General features: G+C 47.6%; 1 pseudogene; it reads left to right on the forward strand.

Annotated features, from left to right (window-relative positions):
• The first annotated feature begins 114 nt into the window (after positions 1-114).
• Positions 115-16,580, forward strand: LOC123152749 (uncharacterized; annotated as a pseudogene).
• Positions 16,581-18,348: the final 1,768 nt, after the last annotated feature.

Here is an 18,348-nt window from a genome sequence, read left to right on the forward strand (position 1 = left end):
TTCCCATGCCGGCGCAGAGCGGTCGGAAGCGGCGCTGGAGCATGGACGCCGCCGCAGGCGACGAAGAAGGTCCCCGTCTCCTTCCTCCACCCTGCTGAGGAGCCTGAGATCCCAATGTGGGACAGCGATGACGATGGTGTGGTTGACCTCAAGACAAAGGCCGAGCTGCAGGAGCTGCACATTGCGTGCGTCAAAAGCTTCACCGAGTTGGATCCCTGGAAGAATCTTTGGGTCCATACCCACTTCTGGAGCTTCAATATAGGGGACTTCGACCTCGATAGAGAGTGTGAGTACGCTTGCAGTTGTTTCATTAGTATAGTCTGGGTATTGATTGATTGACTGAACATGCAGAGACTGATGAGTGTGGTCTCTTCCCTTGGTGTATCTACTATATTGCGACGATAGACTACTCATATTTTGTTGGCTGGCTCTGACTTGTGTCTCTTGCCCTTGATTTACAGCCAAGTTTGGCCTTGGGCCGCCGCTTTGTAGCAATCTAATAATTCCCAAGTTAGAGAAGTACATGGTGTCTCAAGCCGTCAATTTCATTTCCGTCAAAGTAATCGAATCCGATCGGGGTTAACCAGTCAGCGTATATGTCACTGTTCTTGCAAGGGATACAATTGACTACAGATGTGTCTCTCTGTTCAAGAACGGAAGGGAAGATCCCCAGATAATCAACTCCAAGGTGTGCACTAGTCTCCTTGTTTCCTTAGCTTTGACTTACCGAAAAAGACTTTTGCCCCGCTTTTTATATAAAGCACCAACCACCAACAAACAGATCCGATATAAACCACAACACACAAGACGATACAAACCACAACACACAAGACGAGAACCACACTCTCCCAGGGCCAGATACATAGGTCCCAAAGGGCTACAACAACGCCACACCGATAGACTCGACGTAGACAACAAAAGAAGACAGTAAGCATCACTACGGAGCCGCCGGCGCCCTTCCGATGAGATCACGAAGAGGTGAAGTTGAGAATCGTCGACACCGTGCACACCAAGACGGTGCCTTCAGGCAGGGCACGACACTGTAGCGCCGCCACCGCCCGATCCAGAGATCGGATTTTCATCCGGAGCACGACGAAGGGAGGGAGCAACCACAACAGAGACTTCAGGAAGATGACGACGCCCACAGACGCCGCCTCCGCCGGTCTGGCCTAAACCAGAAGGGTTTTCACCCTGGTAAGCATACCCCGCCTTCGTTAGGACGACGAAACGCCTACCACCACACCGCCCACGCGGCCATGGCGGCTAGCCGCCCACACCTGAGTCGCGGCCTCAGCCCATGAGCACCGCGGCTCCCACCACCTGGGCCACCGCCCAAGAAACAAGATGCTTGAAAGGTCCTCCATGGTTGTAGGCGATGAGCCGACCGGCAAGCTCCGACCACCGACAGAGCCGCCAGCGACAGGAATGGCCAAATCGATCAGGGAGCAACCAGGTCGGAGAAGAGGCGAGACGAGAGCGGACTACGTCAACGTCCGGTACCCCTACCACCTCTCCAAACGTCACCCCTGACAACCAACCCGGACTCCCAGCTTGGATCAGCACCTGGCCCAAACCGGCCACCCGCTCAACAGCGCGAGGAGCTGGACCGGCCACAACCTGCATCCACGAGAGAGACCAACAGCATCCCCATGGGCCGCACGCAGACAAACCGGCGCCGGAGAGCACAGCCGCCGCTGCGCCATGACCTGTACACCATCATGAGTTGAACCATGCCGACGCAACACCGCCGCCATGAGCCGACCCATGCCACCACTCTGGGCTCCCACCACACCGTGGCAGCCCAAATCCACCGAGGACCACCGCAGCACCGGAAGCAGCCGCCTGCAGCAGCTGGCCGCGTGCCACTGCGGTCCACGCCCAGCGCCACGACCATGCCCGGTCGTGGCCAGCCCCCGCGCCGCCAGCCAGAGGAGAGCCCCCAGATCCAAATCGATTTGGGCCTCCGCCGCCGCCAAGCCCGCACCGCCGCCTCTGCCACAACGGGCACAACCCGGACGACCACTACACGTAGCCCACCACGCTGGGGCAGCAGCCACCTGCGCCGCCGTGCCCCACGAAGCACCGCGTCCCCGATCGGCGAGGTCGTCCCGCGCCACCCACAACCGTTCGGGAAGGAGAGGAGGCCCCGCCGCCACTGCGGCCGGCCGGGCTTTGCCTGCCAGCGAGTGCGGCGGCGGCGAGGAGAGAGGAGGAGGAGAAGGAGGAGGAGGAGGAGGAGGAGGAGGCCGGGCTTTGACTTACTCGTATATACTAATCAAATCAAACTATTGTATGCTGAATCTGATGTGTACTATAAAAGGTGTATACTGAATTTCACCACAATATTATATGATCGCTGGTGCACTAGTGAGTAGTTACACCAATGTCCTGTCTGTACGATGTCCTGTCTGTACCTTTGGGCATTTCTTGTATATGTACCTGTTTCCCTGTAAGAACAGATCCTGCTCTGCCAATATTATGTTTCCGTGTTTACTGACAAACGTTTCTTCTCATTCTTGGTTGCAATTACCACTAAGTCAGAAGCTTAACATCATATTGGATACACTTATGTTTGCAAAGATGGTTTGTGAGTTACCATTTTGATAGTAAACATTGATAGCTATTACAGCTTACTTCTCTTCTTGATGTAGATATTGTAGCTTACTGTTTATCTCATGATGTAGCTATCTTTCACAGCATGCTGTTTTGCATGATGTCAAAGCTATGTTTTGTCAATGTAGTTCCATAGTAGACAGTACTATTTCATCAAATTTGGTGCATTTTCATATATCAATTAGATTTTTCCCATTTAGTTATTTTCACTTGTTCAATACTTGTTGCCTTTCAGCTTCATGTAACGCCCCGAGACCGATGCGCCAAGTGTCTTCCAGTTATTCGCTGTTGTTGCGTTGTCTTTTGCTTGCGCGTTGCATCTTGCCATGTTATCATCCGTATTGCATCATCATGTTTTCAAAACATGCATCCGTCCGGGTTCCCCCAGTTCCGTCCATTGTCCCTTCTGAGCCCAACCACACTCGCACGCGCCCGCGGCATGTCCGAAATATTATTTTTATAAGTGGCCAGAAAATGTTCTCGGTTTGGGTTGAAAGTTGGCGTGTGGTCTTATTATAGTGTAGATGGACCGCCTGTCAAGTTTCATCGCATTCGGAGTTCGTTTGATAACCCAACCGTTAAACTATAGCGACATTATAGTCGGTCTAACATCGGACGTTTTCGGTCTCCGGAAACAGATGCCGGGCCCTCTCTCTCTCTCTTCTCCCCCTCGCAGTCTTGCCACAGCTCACCTAGTCCATCCTCCTTGCCCTCTTCGCTTCCGGAGTTGTCCGATGCGACCGCACGGTCCGAAACCCTCTCTGCTCAGTGCATCAAACCCCCTTGCGCGCGCGTCCGAAAAGTTGTCCAGGACCCGACCCGGACTGTCGCCACCGTTGTGTCCGGATCATCCCCAAACATCTACAAAACGTCATCGATTTCTTATTTGGGCTCCCTAACTATTTTATTCACGACCGTCCGATTACGATCGTAGGGATGAGGTAGCCCCTAACCTAATCCACCTGGTGTATATATATAGGTCCAACCCTAACTTCTAGGGAGTCTGTCCCATCATTCCTCCTCGCCGCCGCCACAATCAAATCCCACATCGGGATCCTCCCTGATCCCCTCGTCCACCTCCTCCAACCAGCACCGTTCGCCCGATTCCCCTATCACCTCAAGCCACCGAGAGCCTTCCAGCCACTGCTCTCGCGTGCCCCTACCCCGAGCTCCTCTCGTGCTCCTCCCTGCTCCCTCGCTCTCGATTGGATCGAGGGGAGGAGCCCCTCGACCCTGCTTCACCGCCAACCTCCGCGTCGGCGAGCGAACCAGCAGCCACCAGATGACCGCCGGCCTCCTCCCTGTCATTCTTCCTCTTTCCCGTGCTCCTCCTCCTCTCTCATTTCCACTCTCTCTGTCCAGGAACTCAGGCAGCGTCCATGGCACCATCCAGCAGGAGCTCTGCCTCGCCTGCGACCTCTGCCTGCCCTCTGACTCGATCCGGTGGGTCTCGAGGATCTTGCTGCCCGGATCCGCTTCCTCGGGCCACTACCAGCGTCGCCGGAGCCCCTGCAGGAGCCGCGCCTGTCCGCTACTGCTCCTTTTCATCGAGCCGCCCAAGTCCTAGGATCCCGTCGCCCCGCCAAGTCCCAGCACCATGTCCCGCTCCCGTTGGCCGAGCTCGACCCTTCCTCCGGCTAGATTGGTCTCCAGCAAGGCCGGATTCACCCGTCTGCTCCATCCCCGTCGTCCCGCCGGAGTTCCCGCCTCGCCGCTGTCCAGCAGCGCCATCGCCCTGTTTTCCCCTGCAACGAACGAGGAGTCCAGCTGCTCGCGTTGACCCGAGCTGCTGCGTCGGCCTGCCTCCCATCCACCACCTGAGGCCCAGCGGACCGCCTCCAAGCCCAGCAACTACCAAGGCCGGCCTACCTCTCCACTAGACGGGCCTTGGCCCATGTGAGCAACCTCTCCAGTAGGGACTGGCTCTGTGAAGCCCAATGTGAGGAAGCCCATCTTCGGTTGCTCCTGTAGAGCCCAGTTCGGGCCAGTTTTGGCCTGACTCATGTTTTTTTTCTCCGCGGAGTGATTTATCTATTTGTTCAGGAGTTTACAGATTTACAGAAAACCCCTTGCACAACATGCATATAATAACTCACAATTCGTGCATCGGATTAAAATGAATTATATATGAAATATGCTTAGTTTTTCATCTAGTTTCATAATATGTCATTTTCATCCATGTTTAAAATGTTGTTTGTTTAAATTTGCTTAAATAACTTGCTAAAATGATTTATTTCATAACTAAATAACCGTAACTCGGAATTTAATAAACTTTATATGTAAATGGGGTAGAAAAATGCCTAGTTTAACATGGTGACCTTGCTTCGCATGTTTAACAACTCTAAAATTGTGTTTAGGGCAGATCAGTACCAAACCTTATAATATGCATATAGGGTTTTACCGGAATTGTTGTTTGTAATTTCCGGCCTCATTTAAACATGCCTAAATGTTTAGTTTACTTTTTATTCACCCTCTTGCCATGTTAATCAACATTTAATCTTGTTGGGTACCTAAACAAGAGTGAACTAAATAATTGATGTGGTGTTCCGTCAATATGCAACTCGTTGTATATTGGGCTCCACTTAACTTGTAGTTTTGTTTGTGCACTTTGCCATGCCTTGCTTCATTAAACCGGACATGCATCATACTTGGTTGTGCATCATGCCGTGCTTATGTCGTGGTTGTTTACTATGTTGTGTGCTTATTTTCGGTGTTGCTTCTTTGGGTTGGTTCCGTTAACGTCGCGTTTGTGAGGACCCGTTCGTCTACGTCCGTTTGTCTTCTTCATGGACTCGTTCTTCTTCCTTGCGGGATTTCATGCAAGATGACCATACCCTCGAAATCACTTCTATCTTTGCTTGCTAGATGCTCGCCCTTTTGCTATGCCTATGCTGCGATACCTACCACTTGCTTATCATGCCTCCCATATTGTTAAACCAAGCCTCTAACCCACCTTGTCCTAGCAAACCGTTGTTTGGCTATGTTACCGCTTTGCTCAGCCCCTCTTATAGTGTTGTTAGTTGCAGGTGAAGATTGAAGTTTGTTCCTTATTGGAACATGGAGATGTTGTTCCTTGTTGGAACATGTTTACTTGTTGGGATATCACAATATCTCTTATTTAATTAATGCATCTATATACTTGGTAAAGGGTGGAAGGCTCGGCCTTATGCCTGGTGTTTTGTTCCACTCTTGCCGCCCTAGTTTCCGTCATATCGGTGTTATGTTCCCGGATTTTGCGTTCCTTACGCAGTTGGGTTATAATGGGAACCCCTTGACAGTTCGCCTTGAATAAAACTCCTCCAGCAATGCCCAACATTGGTTTTACCATTCGCCACCTAGCTTTTTCTTTTCCTTGGGTTCTGCAGACTCAAGGGTCATCTTTATTTTAACCCCCCCCCCCTGGGGCCAGTGCTCCTCTGAGTGTTGGTCCAAACTAGAGCCCCTTGCAGCGCCACCTCAGGGAAACTCAAAGGCTGGTTTTAGTTGTACGGATTGCTCATCTGAGTGTGCCCTGAGAACGAGATATGTGCAGCTCCTATCGGGATTTGTCGGTGCATTCGGGCGGTGTTGCTGGACTTGTTTTACCATTGTCGAGGATGTCTTGTAACCTGGATGCCGATCCTGATCGGATTGTCTTCGGAGAAGGAATATCCTTCGTTGACCGTGAGAGCTTGTGATGGGCTAAGTTGGGACACCCCTGCAGGGTTTTGAACTTTTGAAAGCCGTGCCCGCGGTTATGGGCAGATGGGAATTTGTTAATGTCTGGTTGTAGAAAACCTGAAGTTGACCTTAATTAAAATACATCAACCATGTGTGTTACTGTGATGGTCTCTTCTCGGCGGGGTCCGGGAAGTGAACACGGTGTTGGAGTTATGCTTGACGTAGGTTGTTCTAGGATCACTTCTTGATCATAGTTCATCGATCATGCTTTGCCTTCTCTTCTCGCTCTCATTTGCGTATGTTAGCCACCATACATGCTAGTCGCTTGCTGCAGCTCCACCTCATACCTTTACCTTACCCATAAGCTTAAATAGTCTTGATCGCGAGGGTGCGAGATTGCTGAGTCCCCGTGACTCACAGATGCTTCCAAAACCAGTTTGCAGGTGCCGATGTTACCGAGCAGGTGACGCAACCAAGCTCAAGGAGGAGCTCGATGAAGATCTTATCCTTTGTGTTGTTTCGTTCTAGTTGATCAGTAGCGGAGCCCAGTTGGGGTCGATCGGGGATATGTGTAGCATTTGGGGTAGTCTTCTTTTATTTTGGTTCTATAGTCGGACCTTGATTGTATCTGGATGATGTAATGCTTGATTCATGTATTGTGTGAAGTGGCGATTGTAAGACAACTATGTATCTCTTTCCCTTATGTATTACATGGGTTGTGTGAAGATTACCTCACTTGCGACATTGATTTTAATGCGGTTATGCCTCTAAGTCGTGCTTCGACACGTGGGAGATATAGCCGCATCGAGGGCGTTACAAGTTGGTATCAGAGCCTTCCCCGACCTTAGGAGCCCCCCTGCTTGATCGAATTAGCTGGCGTTGTTGAGTCTAGAAAAATGTTTTGAGTCATTTAGGAATTATATATCGAAGAGTTTAGGAATTCTTTTTACTCCCCAGTCCCTTCGTCGCTCTGGTAAGGCATCCTGACGTAGAGTTTTGACTCTTCTCTTCTCAAATTTCACTAAAAAATTTAGGATCACGCGGGTATCTTGGAATCGTTCCGATGGTTTGTGACGAGAACATTGTTCTTGGTGCCTCCTGTCATTTAGGGGTTGTGGCAGTGTCCCGGGGAGTTGAGCTCCGAGGTGTTGTCGTCACAATTTTATCGTTGCAGTTCTGGAATACCTGAGATTAGTTTCGCCGACATCGAAAATCTCTTTTATGCAGTTGTTGGTGAGATAGCCTCGACGCCACCCAGTACTGGGGCGGGAGTTCGGGAGTATTGCCATAACTCGTATAACGGATGCTTTTCGAAGGTTGAGGTAGATGATTTCCGAAGGTTTCTTGGTTATGTGTTGAAGGATGGATACAGCTGGATGTAGGATTTGTTAGTTTGGGTGAGATATTATGCTTCCCCTGTATCCCCAACACCTGATTGCATAACCGGAAAATTTCAAGAGTTTATAAGTGGGAATTCAAGTAGCTCTTAGGATATCTTTCCGACAGATGTATGATATGAAATTGGGGTTCGACGTCTAGTGGTCTGCCTATTCACGGTTGGTTTTATAGTGGTCTCGTTGTGTCTTAAAGAGTCCTTGGCTATGCCGACTCGGGGACGCTTCGTATGTCATGTGCACTGCCTTGTACATGATGGTTTTGTACGATCGAGCCCGTGTAGGCCCCACCACGAAAACTTCGGACGAAATCTCTATCATATGTTTGTTCTAGCTTATTTTTCAAGCCAATCCTTTGTTTTGTTTTTGAGTTGTGGTATTCGAGTTGCTTCGAAGTCAAATGTTGATTCCATCCCTTGTCTAAGTGGTGTTCTCATACTCCTATGTGAATACTAATCCTTCTTGATAATCGAGATTGTCATGTCAATCCTTTTTCCAACCGGTGCGCTTCTCTTCGAGATGATCCCATCTTTCTCCCCATCAGCAAGATCAATTATCATTTCTTCTCGACGCTGTTTGTTTCATTCGTCCCAAGCTGCCTTTGTTTTTCTCGTCCACCCACCCTTTTTCCTCAAGGACTAAGATTTCTTTATCAAGTATCCTTTTATTTTTGTGAAGTCTCTCCATTCTTTTCTGTCAATGTTCTTACCCGGTGATTTTCATAAAGATCCTAACGGAACCTCAAGTACATCTTTACCCATTCTAATTCTTCTCCGGTGGATTCAATTCAAGCTTTTGGTGTTGATCATATCTTTTCCTCGTTTCAGAAGTTTTATCATGCCGGTGCACCTCATAATCATCCACTCTTCGCTATTCATTTGTTCCGGAGTGCTCAAGATATCTCGAAGATTCATGCTTCCACTCTGCTTTCGTTCAAACTCTTTCGAGGTTGTTATCTCATTCAAGCCTTTTAATTCAACCAGCGCAATCTCTCTTTTTAATCGTTCTACGGTGTTTCTTTTCAGTGAGCCCTAACCCACAGGTCTTTTCCAAGGATCTTACCTGACTCTTCTTATTTTTCCGGAGTTATTCTCAAATTCTTTTCGATGTTTGACGTAAGAATGAATTGTCATTAGTCAAATGCCTGTCTCCAAGATCTTATAATTCTTTTCATCGTTGGTTCAACCTTTCCAATTTTAATCCCGGAGATCTCAACAATTTGGTGGTGTTTCTCATCGTCATTCTCAGATATTGAAGACCGAAGAAGAGTTTTCCTCAAAATCTTAACCATTCTCTCAGAGATGCGTAGTTCAAGCTTGATACCATCCTCTCATAATTGTTTTCGATTGTGAGAATTCTTTTCATCCTTACGGAGCAATTCAAGAGTGTTCTCAGTTTGTTATCCGGAGTCGATCAGTTCAGGTTTATTCATTCTCAGCTTTCAGTTGTCATTCTCCAATCTTACCGGCGCATCATTCAAGTATTCTCTAATAAGCTCGTGATCTCTTCATTCTCATGGATCTAAATTCCCTCAAGCACCTTCGTTCATTTGATAATTCTTCCCGGTGTTTCTTTATATTTTTCAATGTTCATTTTCAATCCTTACGGTGGTTCGTTCAGGATTTCTCTTCCTTCTTTATCATATCAATTCATTCGTTGTTTCGATTCTACCGGTGGATCATCGAAGACCTTCTCAAATTTAGGCTATACCTCTCTTAATTTTTTCTACGAGAATAAGTAGTATGCCAAATCCGTTGCTTGTCATCAATCTAAATTGGTGAAGGATAAGCATAATGTAATTCTTATTCTTCTTTCATCCAAGTGATTAATTCCTTATTCCGGAGGTTCACCAAATTCTCGGTTTCTATTGTTTCATGTTTTCTTTTCCGGAGTTCCAAGCTCTCTCAAATATATCATCGCGGAGGTCCATCTAATCATTGCAAGGTTTCACCTTGTGTTTTCATCTTCTCTTTCTTTTTCGTTATCCTTCTGTTACCGGAGTTCTTCATGGAGGTTCTACATGATGGTTCATAAAGGATTTATTTCCTTTTCGAAGTGTTCATCGAGATTCTTTTCAGAGGAACTCAAGCATTCTTCTTCTTGCTATCCGGAGTGCAATTCTTTCTTCCATATCATTGGAGGTGGTATTATGTCATTCTTGATAATTTGAGTTCATGTTTCATGATTCACATGTTGTTAAGAATGAGATATTTTAAATTCATTAATCTCGTCATTGGAGTTATCTTGGGTTATATTTCACCTTAAACCTTTCCTAAGGATTGTTGCTATTTATGGTGCTTATAAAGGACCCAAGTTCTTCTTTATCCTCCCGGTGAAATACGTTCTCGTCTCCTTGGTCATACCAATCCAATTATTTTTCCCGTGAGTGGCAGGTTGTCACCTCATAATTTGAGATGTATCCCATAAGACCATTTAAAACTTATTCTTTTCGTTGTTGGTTTTTCCAACAATTCCGTTCAAACCTTCTCCTAAAGATGCTTTTTCAAGCTCATTTGAGGTAGAACATGTTGTTTTTCTTCTCCGTTCTTTTCTTTGCATTCTTTCATTCCTTCCGGAGGCATTGTGATGTTGCTCTCTTCAACCCATCTTCTTGTTTTGTCAGGATCGTGTTCTTTTCTTGGTTTATCCATTTAACCGGAGTGTCATGCCCTCTTTTCAAGTTCTTCCCATTCTGTCAAGTTTTGGCTCCCTTCTCAACCGGAGTGCTGTCTGAAATCGTTCTTACCCCTTGTTACATTCATTCAATAGTTTCGGAGGCAGTGTGTTGTGATTTCATCAAGTATGTTCTCATCTGGCCAAGTTCTTATTCAATTCCTTTTCTTTTCAATCGGAGTGCTGCCCGAAGTTGTTCTCCCTTGTTCCTCTTTTCTAACGGAGTGTTTTCAACTTCGTTCATCTCCGTTGTATTCTTTTCTCGAAATGGTTTACCTTTTTCAAGGTTCTTTGGTCTCACTCGTTTGTCAAAGGAGCAACTTAGTTTTACCTCTCCTCTTTCTCTTCCGTTGTCCCTCCGGTGCCATTCTAGATCTCGGGACGAAATCCTCTCGTAGTGGTGGAGTGTTGTAACGCCCCGAGACCGATGTGCCAGGTGTCTTCCAGTTATTCGCTGTTGTTGCGTTGTCTTTTGCTTGCATGTTGCATCTTGCCATGTCATCATCCATATTGCATCATCATGTTTTTGAAACATGCATCCGTCCGGGTTCCCCCAGTTCCGTCCGTTGTCCGTTCTGAGCCCAACCACACTCGCACGCGCCCGCGGCATGTCCGAAATATTATTTTTATAAGTGGCCAGAAAATGTTCTTAGTTTGGGTTGAAAGTTGGCGTGTGGTCTTATTATAGTGTAGATGGACCGCCTGTCAAGTTTCATCGCATTCGGAGTTCGTTTGATAGCCCAACCGTTAAACTATAGCGACATTATAGTCGGTCGAACGTCGGACGTTTTCGGTCTCCGGAAACATATGCCGGGCCCTTTCTCTCTCTTCTCCCCCTTGCAGTCTCGCCACAGCCCACCTAGTCCATCCTCCTTCCCCTCTTCGCTTCCGGAGTTGTCCGATGCGACCGCACAGTCCGAAACCCTCTCTGCTCAGTGCATCAAACCCCCTCGCGCGCGCGTCCGAAAAGTTGTCCCGGACCCGACCCGGACTGTCGCCACCATTGTGTCCGGATCATCCCCAAACATCTACAAAACGTCATCATTTTATTATTTGGGCTCCCTAACTATTTTATTCGCGACCGTCCGATTACGATCGTAGGGATGAGGTAGCCCCTAACCTAATCCACCTGGTGTATATATGTAGGTCCAACCCTAACTTCTAGGGAGTGTGTCCCATCATTCCTCCTCGCCGCCGCCACAATCAAATCCCACATCGGGATCCTCCCTGATCCCCTCGTCCACCTCCTCCAACCAGCACCGTTCGCCCGATTCCCCTATCACCTCAAGCCACCGAGAGCCTTCCAGCCACTGCTCTCGCGTGCCCCTACCCCGAGCTCCTCTCGTGCTCCTCCCTGCTCCCTCGCTCTCGATTGGATCGAGGGGAGGAGCCCCTCGACCCTGCGTCACCGCCAACCTCCGCGCCGGCGAGCGAACCAGCAGCCACCAGATGACCGCCGGCCTCCTCCCTGTCATTCTTCCTCTTTCCCATGCTCCTCCTCCTCTCTCATTTCCACTCTCTCTGTCCAGGAACTCAGGCAGCGGCCATGGCACCATCCAGCAGGAGCTCTGCCTCGCCTGCGACCTCTGCCCGCCCTCTGACTCGATCCGGTGGGTCTCGAGGATCTTGCTGCTCGGATCCGCTTCCTCGGGCCACTACCAACATCGTCAGAGCCCCTGCAAGAGCCGCGCCTGCACGCTACTGCTCCTTTTCATCGAGCCGCCCAAGTCCTAGGATGCCGTCGCCCCGCCAAGTCCCAGCACCATGTCCCGCTCCCGTTGGCCGAGCTCGACCCTTCCTCCGGCTAGATTGGTCTCCAGCAAGGCCAGATTCATCCGTCTGCTCCATCCCCATCGTCCCGCCGGAGTTCCCCGCCACGCCGCTGTCCAGCAGCGCCATCGCCCTGTTTTCCCCTGCAAAACGAACGAGGAGTCCAGCTGCTCGCGTTGACCCGAGCCGCTGCGTCGGCCTGCCTCCGATCCACCACCGGAGGCCCAGCGGACCGCCTCCAAGCCCAGCAACTACCAAGGCCGGCCTACCTCTCCACTAGACGGGCCTTGGCCCATGTGAGCAACCTCTCCAGTAGGGACCGGCTCTGTGAAGCCCAATGTGAGGAAGCCCATCTTCGGTTGCTCCTGTAGAGCCCAGTTCGGGCCAGTTTTGGCCTGACTCATGTTTTTTTTCTCCGCGGAGTGATTTATCTATTTGTCCAGGAGTTTACAGATTTACAGAAAACCCCTTACACAACATGCATATAATAACTCACAATTCGTGCATCGGATTAAAATGAATTATATATGAAATATGCTTAGTTTTTCATCTAGTTTCATAATATGTCATTTTCATCCATGTTTAAAATGTTTAAAATGTTGTTTGTTTAAATTTGCTTAAATAACTTGCTAAAATGATTTATTTCATAACTAAATAATCGTAACTCGGAATTTAATAAACTTTATATGTAAATGGGGTAGAAAAATGCCTAGTTTAACATGGTGACCTTGCTTCGCATGTTTAACAACTCTAAAATTGTGTTTAGGGCAGATCAGTACCAAACCTTATAATATGCATATAGGGTTTTACCGGAATTGTTGTTTGTAATTTCCGGCCTCATTTAAACATGCCTAAATGTTTAGTTTACTTTTTATTCACCCTCTTGCCATGTTAATCAACATTTAATCTTGTTGGGTACCTAAACAAGAGTGAACTAAATAATTGATGTGGTGTTCCGTCAATATGCAACTCGTTGTATATTGGGCTCCACTTAACTTGTAGTTTTGTTTGTGCACTTTGCCATGCCTTGCTTCATTAAACCGGACATGCATCATACTTGGTTGTGCATCATGCCGTGCTTATGTCGTGGTTGTTTACTATGTTGTGTGCTTATTTTCGGTGTTGCTTCTTTGGGTTGGTTCCGTTAACGTCGCGTTTGTGAGGACCCGTTCGTCTACGTCCGTTTGTCTTCTTCATGGACTCGTTCTTCTTCCTTGCGGGATTTCATGCAAGATGACCATACCCTCGAAATCACTTCTATCTTTGCTTGCTAGATGCTCGCTCTTTTGCTATGCCTATGCTGCGATACCTACCACTTGCTTATCATGCCTCCCATATTGTTGAACCAAGCCTCTAACCCACCTTGTCCTAGCAAACCGTTGTTTGGCTATGTTACCACTTTGCTCAGCCCCTCTTATAGCGTTGTTAGTTGCAGGTAAAGATTGAAGTTTGTTCCTTGTTGGAACATGGAGATGTTGTTCCTTGTTGGAACATGTTTACTTGTTGGGATATCACAATATCTCTTATTTAATTAATGCATCTATATACTTGGTAAAGGGGTGGAATGCTCGGCCTTATGCCTGGTTTTTTTTTCCACTCTTGCCGCCCTAGTTTCCATCATATCGGTGTTATGTTCCCGGATTTTGCGTTCCTTACGCGGTTGGGTTATAATGGGAACCCCTTGACAGTTCGCCTTGAATAAAACTCCTCCAGCAATGCCCAACATTGGTTTTACCATTCGCCACCTAGTCTTTTCTTTCCCTTGGGTTCTGCAGACTCAAGGGTCATCTTTATTTTAATCCCCCGGGCCAGTGCTTCTCTGAGTGTTGGTCCAAACTAGAGCCCCTTGCAGCGCTACCTCAGGGAAACTCGAGGGCTGGTTTTAGTTGTACGGATTACTCATCCGAGTGTGCCCTGAGAACGAGATATGTGCTCCTATCGGGATTTGTCGGCACATTCGGACGGTGTTGCTGGACTTGTTTTACCATTGTCGAGGATGTCTTGTAACCTGGATGCCGAGCCTGATCGGATTGTCTTGGGAGAAGGAATATTCTTCGTTGACCGTGAGAGCTTGTGATGGGCTAAGTTGAGACACCCCTGCAGGGTTTTGAACTTTTGAAAGCCGTGCCCGCGGTTATGGGCAGATGGGAATTTGTTAATGTCCGGTTGTAGAAAACCTGAAGTTGACCTTAATTAAAATACATCAACCGTGTGTGTTACCATGATGGTCTCTTCTCGGCGGGGTCCGAGAAGTGAACACGGTGTTGGAGTTATGCTTGACGTAGGTTGTTCTAGGATCACTTCTTGATCATAGTTCATCGATCGTGCTTTGCCTTCTCTTTTCGCTCTCATTTGCGTATGTTAGCCACCATACATGCTAGTCGCTTGCTGCAGCTCCACCTCATACCTTTACCTTATCCATAAGCTTAAATAGTCTTGATCGCGAGGGTGCGAGATTGCTGAGTCCTCGTGACTCACAGATGCTTCCAAAACCAGTTTGCAGATGCCGATGTTACCGAGCAGGTGACGCAACCAAGCTCAAGGAGGAGCTCGATGAAGATCTTATCCTTTGTGTTGTTTCGTTCTAGTTGATCAGTAGCGGAGCCCAGTTGGGGTCGATCGGGGATCTGTGTAGCATTTGGGGTAGTCTTCTTTTATTTTGGTTCCGTAGTCGGACCTTGATTGTATCTGGATGATGTAATGCTTTATTCATGTATTGTGTGAAGTGGCGATTGTAAGCCAACTATGTATCTCTTTCCCTTATGTATTACATGGGTTGTGTGAAGATTACCTCACTTGCGACATTGCTTTCAATGCGGTTATGCCTCTAAGTCGTGCTTCGACACGTGGGAGATATAGCCGCATCGAGGGCGTTACACTTCATGTGAGATTTAGTTGCGTAATTTCTACACTGTTGTCTATTAATTGCTTTACTTCATGGGAGTTTGTGTGACTAGTCAGATTTGTTTGGTTAGCATGCCCTACCACACAGCTTGCTCTACTTACTCATAGAGACTTATTTAACGTATCCTGAATTATTTTGCAGGATGATATGCTAAGATTGATAGGTCCACGGCGACGATTAGTTTAGTTAGATAATATTTATTTTGAGTTGAATCTGAGGGTGAAAGGTGATGCTGGCGACGAAGATTTTAGCAAAGGTGTCGTAGTGCTCCATGTTGGTCCCTACGATCCTGAATCAATCACAAGGGTGCTGAGTAGTTGGCTGAGCAGAGTGGAGTTGGTGCTTGCACCTGTTGAAAGTCCAGTGGCAGCTAGCCTTGAAGTCAACGTTTTGAAAGGAGCAGCGCCTTTCAGTGCCAAAATATGTGCAGGGACTAGTAAAAACCCAATGGCTCAGATGATTCTGTATGATAGTAGAGATACAAAGAGCAGCTCCTCTATTGTGTTAACTCACAACCTGGTAGCTGTCCCTGATCTGGATGATGAAGAAGATGAAATTGGCGTCTATGTTCGCTTCCTTGATGATGACGGCAACATCGATGATGAGGATGCAGGCACCGTGGTCAATCTAGCATACCCTGCTGAAGAGCAAGTTTGCAGTCACGGCGCCTGGGAGATGCAAGTGAAGGTTTCGTGGACTGCCATCCTGTGCAAACCAATGGCAAAACATGTCTTAACAAGAGGGGCCAGTATACCCAGAGCTTATCTTTACCTAATATTAAAGGACGGAGTCTTTCATAGTTCTTCGTTCGTCACCTCTTTATATCCGTTGATTCTAGGTTAATCATAAAGATTGACATCTAAGATTTATCTATCTTTATCTAATGCTTGATTCCAAATTTTCTGTCGTCACGTGTGTTTCTTTCGTACCTCAAACTCCGGTTCTCCCATACAGGTCGACTCAAGTCCGTAGAACATAGCCGATACAGACGTATATTTCCCTGGGCCTGTTCTCTCTACCAATATAATGCACGCATAGCCCACATCTCCACAATCGATCGACAAGCGAGCGCGGGCACCGATCGTAGGCGACTGCAGGCCGCTGATGTAAGGAGCGCCATGCCATGGAGATCGTAACCGACGTGGGCAAGCATGGCAGCGCACACGACTGACCAAGTGCCATGCTTTCCTCGACGCGCGGCGGCACAAGACCGCGGAGCGGTTGGTTGAGGCAGCGCGGGGACGGCACAAAGAGGCCGGCCGTCTGCGGAGCTGACGCTAGGACACTCTCCATCTGGTGCTCATCCAAGAGCGGCGCTCTGTTCTCTCCCGTGTGGATTGAACACAAGCATATGGGAGGTGGAGAGCACGTCAAGGATGACGAGAGCGTCGGGACAGCGAGTAGCAGCCAGAGACAACGTCGTTGAAGTCGGGAACGGAGAGTAGCAGTCAGACCGCCGGAAAGAGCCAAAAGTCGAGGCGTGTCATCCTCTGGTGCTGTTGCAGCATGTCCACGCCCTCCACGGGCTTGCAGTTCACTCGAACCGCGCCGTGCCTGCACCTTGACTGCTTGGATCGAGAGAATGGGGGGTCGCCTGTTGGTGCGTTGGGCTCGGATGGTCACTTGAGCTGTGCTAAATGCACATAAGCAGTCAATGCACACGTGGTCACCGATGAGTAATTTTTATCACCGGGCAGGCCACTGCTGTTGCGCTTAGTTGATATGAGGATTATAGGATGAAGAAGCTTTCTTGAAAAAAGATCATGTTGCATGCCGATAGGAGATGATGATTTATCTGTCGCTGATTTGTCCAATTACACAGTCACCAACGCGCCGATGCGTACTGCTAATCCAATGTTCCAGTATGATCCATGGCTTCCTTTTGCTGTCTTCCAAGCAAAGAATTCCGTGGGAGTCTGGGACATATATATAGTACCTTTGCAGTCTCTTCTGTGTTAATATGATGGATTCCAACTCTACATGCAGGATCGATGGTTCCAATTCTACATGCGTGCACGCATTGACTGCTCCAGGCTTGATAACTCAAGTGTAGATTTCTAGGAAAAATAATTAGGATTATGTGCAAAAGACATCGGCACAAACCATTCAGGATCAGGTAAGCTATTCTGTATCTCACGTTGGTGCACATATGCTTCACCTGGCATCATCATCGTAGCCCTGCCGTTGCTCTAACTATCATCATTGGCAGCGTCCCGTGAGGCTGTCCAGTGCACAAGGAGAGACACTATGCATGCATGTCAGGACTCAGGATTCAGGTTTGACTTGACTGTAGATGAAAAGCTGGATGGATTGGCATGCATACATATACGAGTGAATGGATGGTCAGCAAAAAACAGAAGGTGCATATTGATCACCTGATTAACAACTTGCTAATCCTCTGCTCGAGTTTTATTGTTGGCAAGAAGTTGGATCGATATGCATGCATACATGAACAAATGGGATTCAGTAGAAATACAGAAGGTGCACAATATTAAATGATTCTAGCGTGTATTTTTTATGATAGCTCAGAATAGAAGACATAGTTTTTTTTGTTAATCCTTAGCTGCTTGAATTTCATAAAATATCATTCACATAAATTACACGTCACTTACCTAACCTTGTAGTATTGAAAGTGTGTATTTCTTAAACTAGCTGCATTATAGAGTTCAAAGTTAAATATGAAACGAGGTTGAAACGAGGATGGTTCATGGTTGGATGTTCATCCAAATTAAGGCTCAGAAAGACGACATATAGAGATGTGTAGGAAAATGACTGCTGACTGTTTTTATCCAAGATTAAGATGTGGTATATGCATTGTCGACTTAGCTTGAAAATTTTAACAAAATTTATACGAATTTCACACAGGTATTTTGACCAAGTTTGTTGACAGAATAATGTCCATCTTTATTACCCCGTTGCAACGCACGGCCATTTATACTTGCCCTAAGTACGAGCCTCTGTTCTGATTGGTCGTGCCCTAGAATTTCTGTCCCTGTCTGCTGGAGGTTAGTTGTGGCTAGTGGATGCCTGGATGGTAACGGAGGGATGTAATGAATGATGAACTAGGCATCCTTTGTTGGCTGGCTCTGACTTGTGTCTCTTGCCCTTTGTTTACAGTTAAGTTTGGCCTTGGGCCGCCTCTTGATTGCAATCTAATTCCTAAGTTGGAGAAGTACATGGTGTCATCAGCCGTCAGTGTCATTTCTGTCAAAGTAATCAAATCAGGCCGGGGTTATTCAATCAGTGTATATGGCACTCTTCTAGCAAGGGGTATGATTGACTACAGATGCATCTATCTGTTCAGACGTGGAAGGGAAGATCCCCAGGTCATCA

This window comes from Triticum aestivum, chromosome 7A (genome assembly GCF_018294505.1).
Source record: "Triticum aestivum cultivar Chinese Spring chromosome 7A, IWGSC CS RefSeq v2.1, whole genome shotgun sequence".
In the NCBI taxonomy this organism is placed as follows: domain Eukaryota; kingdom Viridiplantae; phylum Streptophyta; class Magnoliopsida; order Poales; family Poaceae; genus Triticum; species Triticum aestivum.